Here is a 9403-nt window from a genome sequence, read left to right as displayed (position 1 = left end):
CCACTGTAACCAGGTATTACTGTGGTGACTGTCCTTTTTTCCAGGTATTACTATGGTGACTGAAAAGCATTTTCAATAATATATTTCATGGTCTCGAGGCCATGAAATAAGGTATGATAGACCTGCAGAGTTTATTTACCACATAAGTTACAAAGGTAAGGGGAAGGGCAAGTGGGTACGGGTTTGAAACCTACCTTATTAACTAGGGTGGGTCAAGTATATATATATATATATATATATATATATATATATATATATATATATATATATATATATATATATATATATATATATATATATATAATATAAATATATATTATATATATAAATATATAATGTATATATGTATATGTATATATACATATACATATATATATATATATATATATATATATATATATATATATATATATATATATATATATATATATATATATATATTGACCCATTTTAAATATATAATATATATATATATGTATATGTATATGTATATGTATATGTATATGTATATTATATATATGTATATATACTGCATATGTGTGTGAATGTATATATATATATATATATATATATATATATATATATATATATATAACTTCTAAGATTTATATATATAACTTTAATAAGAAACAGGACAGGATAAGAGCTTAAATCATTTCTTAATTCACACCAACGTTTTGGGAATCCTTTCCCATCTTCAGGGATATAAACATAATTAACTTTTACAATATTAAAAAGTATGCTAAAATAAGCTAATAATTATAAGAAATCTAGAATTGCAATATAACATTCGTTAAGTTAAAAGTAAAAAAAAAAGACTACAAAGTGAGTTTAAGCTAAAGGTAAAAAATAAAACTATACATAATTCAGTGAAATAACATAAAAAATGCAAAAAAAAAATAAATCAGTCAAAAAGGAAAGGGTTTCTTATAATTATTAACTTATTTAAGCATACTTTTTAATATTGTAAAAGTTAATTCTGTTTATATCCCTGAAGATGGGAAAGGATTCCCAAAACGTTGGTGAAAATAAAAAGAAGAAATGATTTCCTGTCTTCTCGCTGTCCTGTTTACCATCATATGTGTATGTATTTATATGCATATATACTTTACGTATTTATATATGTATATATATATTATGTGTGTGTGTGTGTGTGTACATATATATATATGGATATATATATATATATATATATATATATATATATATATATATATATATATATATATATATATATATATATATATATACTGTATATATGTACACATATATCCGTACATATATAAATTACATAAAGTATATATAGCCTATATACATAAAGTATATATATACAATACGTATATATACACGTATATGTATATATATATATATATATATATATATATATATATATGCATATCTATATATCTATCTATCTATCTGTATATATATCTATCTATCTATCTATCTGTATATATATATATATATATATATATATATATATATATATATATATATATATATATATATATATTTTCATTCATAGAGGGTCCGACCAGGAATATGATGAGATGATTATTTTCAACTGTTTATTCCACCGTTTCCTAAATCATATTTACATCTGGGATTTCTCCCAAAAAAATAAAAAACATATTGTAAAGTTTGACATAAAATAAAGTAAAGGTGAATTAATTTAAAAGTCACAATACATAAAGACAAGTAAGATACTAAAATGTACCATACATAAAGACAAGGAAAATACTAAATTGCGCAATGCACAAGGATAAGTCAAACACTAAAATGCTTATGAAACTTACTGTATAAGATCCACTAAAATGCATATAAAACTTACAAATGATTAACTGAAGTGACAACGAACTAATCTGCTGGTACAAAGAACAGAACAGAACTGGAAATAGCAACGAAGCAAGGGGAAGGAAAGAAAAAAAAATGAAAACATAGAAATAAAAACAACTGGGTCGAGCAGGACTGTGTTTAATTCAGGAACTAGCAGTTTAATCTAAAGTGTTTCAAGTATAAATAAATCAGTTTGGTTATTACTATGACCAATAATACTAACGTTTTCGTTTTTAATTACCGTTTTACATATTTTGGAATGATTGCGTATATTGGATGATTCAGGGTTGGAAATCCTTGTCCCCGTACGGCAGCTGACCTCCCTATGGGGGTCGATTCTCACTTTGAGCAGATCTCTAAAAGCTCTGACTTAAGTCCCCGAATTACATCCAGGCCACGTATATTCATAAATCATATTTGGCGTCATATAGGGGCTTAGGCGGTCCTAAAACCGGAATATAGAGCCAATAGTTAGTGGGTTTTTGGGAATGAGCTTAATATCATGAGCTCCTAAGTGTTTGCTCAGGACCTTGATATTAAGCTCATTCCAAAAAAACCACTAACTATTGGCTCTTTATTCCGGTTTTAGGACCGCCTAAGCCCCTATATGACGTCAAATATAATATATAAATATACGTGCCCTGGATGTAATTCGGGGACTTAAGTCAGAGCTTTTAGACATCTGCTCAAAGTGAGAATCGACCCCCATAGGGGTGTCAGCTACCGTACGGGGACAAGGATTTCCAACCCTGAATCATCCAATATACTCAATCATTCCAAAATATGTAAAACGGTAATTAAAAATGAAAACTTTAGTATTATTGGCCATAGTAACAACCAAACTGATTTATTTATACTTGAAACACTTTAGATTAAACTGCTAGTTCCTGAATTAAACACACAGTCCTGCTCTACCCAGTAATTTTTATTTTGATCTTTTCAATTTTTTTCTTTCCTTCCCCTTGCTTCGTTGCTATTTCCAGTTCTGTTCAGTTCTTTGTACCAGAAGGTTAGTTCGTTGTCACTGGTGTTTTTATGTTACTTCAGTTAATCTTTTGTAAGTTTTATATGCATTTTAGTAGATCTTATAAGTTTCATATGCATTTTAGTGTTTGACTTAGCTTTGTGTATTGTGCAACTTAGTATTTTCCCTGTCTTTATGTATCTCACATTTTAGTATTTTACTCATCTTTATGTAATGTGACATTTAATTCTCCTTTATTTAATTTTATGTTAAACTTTACAATATATGCTTTTTTATTTTATGGTAAAAATCTCAGATGTAAATATGATTTACAAAACGTTGGGATAAACTATTGAAAATAATCATCTTATTGTATTCCTGGTCGGACCCTCTACGAAATATACCATGGGCTTTTTGCCTCATCATCCTACCCATTACATATATATATATATATATATATATATATATATATATATATATATATATATATATATATATATATATATATATATATATATATATATATATATATATATATATATATATATATATATATATATATATATATATATATATATATATATATATATATATATATATATATATATATATATATATATATATATATATATATATATATGTATATATATAATATATATATATATATATATATATATATATATATATGTGTGTGTGTGTGTGAGAGTGTGGCTTTCTTCCCCATTCTAGTGACTTGAGGTAAATAGAATTTTATAAATTATATCATTATTTTTTTGTTGGGGGGAGTCTATATCAGTCATCCCATTCGACTGGGCAGTATTTATAGTGTGGGGTTCCATCCTGCCTCCTTAGGAGTCCATCAGTTTCCTCACTATGTGCGCTGTTTCTAATAGTACGCTCTTCTGCATGAGTCCTGGAGCTACTTCGGCATCTAGTTTTTCCAGATTCCTTTTCAGGGATCTTGGGATCGTGCCTAGTGTTCCTATGATTATGGGTACAATTTCCACTGGCATATCCCATATCCTTCTTATTTCTCTTTTCAGGTCTTGATACTTATCAATTTTTTCTCTTTCTTTCTCATCTACTCTGGTGTCCCAAGGTACTGTGACTTCAGTGAGTGATACTTTCTTCTTGATTTTGTTAATCAGCATCAAGTGTGGTCTACTGGCGCGTACCACCCTATCTGTTCTGATCAGTTTCTATCTACGAACACCAACCTCAGGTTGATGTTCGTACCACTTATTACTGCAAACTAGCTGGTGTTTCTTGCACAGGCTCCAGTGGAGGGCTTTTGCTACTCAATCATGCCTCCTTTTGTACTGGTTCTGTGCAAGTGCCAAAAAATCGGTTGCTATGTGGTTTATGGTCTCATCTTTCACACTGCACTTCTTGCATATGGGTGAGATGTTATTTCCATCTATTGTTCTTTGGACATATCTGGTTCTTAGGGCCAGATCTTGTGCTGCTGTTAGCATTCCTTCTGTTTCCTTCTTGAGTTCTTTCCCTCTGTAGCCATTGCCATGTTTCGTTGCTGGCCAGTTCTCTAGTCTGTCTCATGTGCTGCCATGCACTGGTTTGCTGTGCCATTCCTCTTTTCTGCTTTTCATTCTCCTGTCTCTGTATATTTCTGGGTCTTCGTCTAATTTTACCAGTACTTCTTCCCATGCACTTCTTAGCCACTCGTCTTCACTGGTTTTCAGATATTACCCCAGTGCTCTGCTCTCAATGCTGACGCAGTCCTCTATGCTTAGTAGACCTGTCCCTCCTTCCTTTCGTGTCATGTATAGTCTTTCTGTATTTGCTCTTGGGTGTAGTGCTTTGTGTATTGTCATGTGTTTGCTAGTTTTCTGGTCTATGCTGCGGAGTTCAGCCTCCGGTCCAACCCACTACTCCCATTATATATCTGATTACTGGTACTGCCCATGTGTTTATGACTTTCATCTTGTTTCCGGCATTGAGTTTTGGCTTGAGTATCGTCTTAAGTCTCTGCATGCAGTCTTTTCATGATAGTATCCCTCATCTCTTGGAGGTTTTATATCCTAACCTACTCTTCCCAGATACTTGTATCCTGTCTCATCTGTGTGTTTTATGCTGTTCCCGTCGGACAGCTTTATTCCCTCAGTCCTTGTCACTTTGCCTTTTTGTATGTTGACCAAGGCATATTTTTCTATTCCAAACTCCATCCTCATGTCCCCAAATACAATCCTTACAGTCTGGATTAGGGTATCTATTTCCTTGATGCTTTTGCCCTACAGCTTGATGTCGTCCATGAACATCAGATGGTTAATTCTGTCGCCTTCTTTCTTGAGCTGGTACCCAGCATCCATGTTCTTCAGTGCTTTTGTCATGGGAATTATGGCTACTACAAAGAGTAGTGGGAACAGTGAGTCCCCTTGAAAGATTCCTCTCCTGATGTTAACCTCTGCTAGTGTTATCCCAGAGCTTGTAAGTACTGTATTCCAGTTGTGCATAGTATTTTCTAGGAAGCTGATGGTGTTTTCCTCTGTCTCATTTATTTTCAGGCATTCTGTTAGCCTTGTGTGCGGTTTATGTCGAAGGCTTTCTTGTAGTCTGAAGATGTTAGCAGGGGCTATCGTAAACTAAGGGCAATATATTGTTAAGTTCATCTGAAGGAATGTTGATGTAACAAAGAAAAAATAGGAACATATTTTATTTTATTGCTCTTTCTCTCCTATTATTATTATTATTATTATTATTATTATTATTATTATTATTATTATTATTATTATTTTATTATTATTATTATTATTATTATTATTATTATTATTATTATTATTATTATTATTATTATTATTATTATTATTATTATTATTATCCTAAAGGAGAGAAAAAGCAAAAGAATGTTATGCAGAGTTACAGCTCCATATTCTCGTAAAGCTAGCCATAAATATTTGTTAATAAGCTGGTTATGTGGCTCCAATAAAGTTGAAGAAGTTGAACGGCTAAAGGGATCGAATGGAAAGTAAAAGAGGGAAAGCAATGCAAAGAAATTCCAGATTTGTTAACCACATTCACTCAAGACTTATTTTCTTTTATTCTCATCACTTAACAGAGTCAATGGGGAGATAAGAAGTTACCTTTGAAAAAAAGAAATATTCTTGAAGGTTAGGATACTTGTGAACTAAATCTTGCTTCATCTTCAGTTGTTAATGCATCAGCATCTTCATAAATATGGGCTGCACCAGGAGTCTATAATTCAGAGGGTATTTTAATAAACAAGTTTTAAAGAATCGCAATGCTTGACAAGAAAAACTTATGGCGTTATAACATCGATGATCAGCGGTGTAGAAATCAGAATTTCAAGTAATGTTTAAATGTTTATAGATGTGGGACTTTAAATGTCAGTCAAAGTAAATTAAGACTTATGAGACATAACATTTTCTCTGAGAATTTTAACAAAGAATTGCCGGCCATTCCTACTCAACTATCATTTTTAAAGTCTGACGGGTACAGATTGGGTTATCACCCAGTCACCACACTAACAGGAAATTCCTAAGATTAAAGAGAACATTTAAAAAAAACAGAACAAAGTTGGTCCACTGATGATCTTGTGAGAGAGGTGCGAAATAATGAGCAGGAAGACAAGCACTACTGGTTTATTGATGAAGCGACCCGCTTATAAAGAGGCGTGCGGACGTCAGCAAAGGCCTTCTTGTCCTCCTGAAGTCGCTGTGGAGGAAGCCTCCTGAACTTCGTGTACGTCGGGGACCCCCTTGTCTTGATGCGATGATATATCCCGTGTTTGGCAGGGGCCTCGGTCACCTGATGAAGCTCAGGTTTGAACACCTCCGAGAATTCCTTCAGGAGGGAGCCGTACTGGTGAGGAGTGATGGAATAGATTTTGGGCTCCCTGGGTCCCGGCGACAGGGGGAGGGACTGGCAGGACTCAGTTTCCAGCAGGCACTTGCAGTTGACGTCGACTGCCAGTCCGAAGTGGGCAAGGAAGTCCGCACCCAGGAGCGGGGTCCATGACGATGAAGTTCCACTTGTACCTCCGGCCAAGGATGGAGAACGACAGGAGCCTGGTGCCGTAGGAGAGGATGGAGGACCCGTTGGCGGCCGTCAGGGAGGCAGCTGGGTCCGGCAGACATCTGCAGTCCTCTCTGGAAGGCGGGAACACTGACCACATGGCCCCAGTGTTGATCAGCATCATCCTGCCGGAGATAGTGTCGCGAACATAGAAGCCTACTGGTGTGGGGTCCCTGGGTGTTTTGGATGTTGCTGCCATGGTGGCCTGTGAGGGTGGCCGCTGCTTCCCCCGTTTTTTGGAGGGGAGAAAAGGCAGGGGGCTTTGCAATTTCGGGCAGCCCTACCAAACCTCTGGTGGTAACAGCAAAGGCCCGGCCTTTCCTCCTTCTGCTGGTGGGGTGGCCTCCTCTTGTCGATGGTGTTGATGCCCTCTGTGGTGGGGTCCTCCAGCTGGAGGCAGTTGATAGGGTGTGCGGGCGTGGATGCCCACTTCACTGCCCTCATGGAGTCTGTCAGCTGCTGCGCCACTTTGATCAGGTCCTCCACCTGCAGGGTGTATGGTTCTGTGATCTGCCCACGGACCTCTGGGAGTAGCTGCCGCAGAAGGATCTCCCTCGACAGGCTAATCTCTTTGTGCCTGCCGCTGCTGTCAGTCTCGGGGAGGAGGAGGAGTTCCTGGAGGGCATGCCACGTCTCCAAGAGGTTCGTGTCCTGCCGGAGGTTGATGGCAAGGTCGAGGGCGCGGGCGGCACTCTCGGAGACCGGCAGGGAGTAGGTCTTGACGAGAGTGGCCTTTAACTCCCGGAAGGTGGCAGGGCTCATCGTTGTCGTCACCCATGGGGCGACCTTCTTGTATATCTCCTCCAGTAGGGCGTTGATGGCGATGTCCACCTTCAACACCTCGTCGGTCAGACCTGCCACCCTGAATTGCCCCTTGACCCTGTAGCGCCAGGACGCTGGATTCTGATGGGTGAATAACGGTAGCTTTATGCTGAGGGCCACCCTTGGTTGGTCCGTCAGGAGAGGCATCGTGTGGGAAACAGGCACCGGTGTGGAGGAGTGCGCGGGAGGGGGTTGTGCGAGGGAGACATCTGCCTCCGAGAAGTTTGCAGTAATTTGTATGTGGGTGGGGATGTCTGTGTCCATGCTCATTCCATGCTCTCACTTGGAGTGTGAGGGAACACTCGCGTCAATACATGCTTGGGAGCGTGCCGTGTGGGTCCACTAATGATGCCGGTGATTTGCCGATGAGGGTTGGTAACGCCTGAACGCTTTGTTAGAGCGCCATAGTTAGTCTTGTAAGGTCCCCCCTGAAACTCGTTCTCCTCCGCTCCGTTTTCTGTAAGGGACCTTCCAGCCTTCACCTTGGAAGGCTCCGCGACCCGAGGTCGTCGGGTCGCGGTCATCGGAAGTGTTCTGCTGTTGATTTATGTAAAAACAAGGCCAGTCGGCATTAATAACTTATTATTATTTATTGTAACATTTGTCTGGCAGGTCATATTCCATGCCTTAGATTTAGTTTCTTAAGGTTGTATATTTGTATCTGTATAATTGGTTGACCCAGGTCACACATCTGCCCTTTATGCACTGGGCCTTCATGCAGATATGGCTGCAGTCCTTTTTAGAAAGTTGTATATGTTTTTTTGTTAATAAATCAGTTTCATTGTTCCTGTTATCTTATTTTTGGACAACCTTACATTGGTCACTCCGGGGTCACCAGGAGATTGCCGGCAAATTTGTACCTTGTAGGTGATCCTTCCAAGCAAGGACCCCAGTCTACATTCCCCCAGCCTTATCATCTTGCAGGCAGGTCTTCATCAGGGACGATGCAGTACGGCCCCCCCTAACAAATCCATACAGGGGCCCCTTCAAAGTACTCCGGCGTAATGGGAAGGCCTACCAGCTTCACATCCATGGGAGGGAAGATTGGGTCTCCATAGACCGGTTGAAACCAGCCTTTCTGCCCGACGAAGCTGATCCAGAAGGTGTCGAGGGTCAACGGGCCACCCAGGCGCCCCTTATCGCACGTCAGCAGCGCACAAGGAAGGGACGGGGACGTCCTCCCAGAGCAATCGTTTCCCCCAAGAGCCACCAAGGGGCTGGTATCCTGCAGGAGGACACCGAGGACGGTACCCCTCCCTTAGTTTTCACTTCAAGATCCAGGGGAACCCTCCGCCCTCCCTCCCGTTACAGGAATTAATCAGCCGTCACAAACGTCTTGGGGGGGAGTACTGTAAGGTCCCCCCTGAAACTCGTTCTCCTCCGCTCCGTTTTCTGTAAGGGACCTTCCAGCCTTCACCTTGAAAGGCTCCAGACCCGAGGTCGTCGGGTCGCGGTCATCGGAAGTGTTCTGCTGTTGATTTATGTAAAAACAAGGCCAGTCGGCATTAATAACTTATTATTATTTATTGTAACATTTGTCTGGCAGGTCATATTCCATGCCTTAGATTTAGTTTCTTAAGGTTGTATATTTGTATCTGTATAATTGGTTGACCCAGGTCACACATCTGCCCTTTATGCACTGGGCCTTCATGCAGATATGGCTGCAGTCCTTTTTAGAAAGTTGTATATGTTTTTTTGTTAATAAATCAGTTTCATTGTTCCTGTTATCTT

General features: G+C 38.4%; 1 protein-coding gene across 1 annotated transcript in view; it reads right to left on the bottom strand.

Annotated features, from left to right (window-relative positions):
• The window catches only part of LOC136844057 (glycoprotein-N-acetylgalactosamine 3-beta-galactosyltransferase 1-like), a 50886-nt gene that overhangs the window by 17715 nt on the left and 23768 nt on the right, over window positions 1–9403 (bottom strand). The gene's annotated exons all lie outside the window — the stretch shown is intronic.

This window comes from Macrobrachium rosenbergii, chromosome 2 (assembly GCF_040412425.1).
Source record: "Macrobrachium rosenbergii isolate ZJJX-2024 chromosome 2, ASM4041242v1, whole genome shotgun sequence".
In the NCBI taxonomy this organism is placed as follows: Eukaryota; Metazoa; Arthropoda; class Malacostraca; order Decapoda; family Palaemonidae; genus Macrobrachium; species Macrobrachium rosenbergii.
Note: the sequence above shows the minus strand (reverse complement) of the source record. Positions and strands in the feature narration are given on the sequence as shown.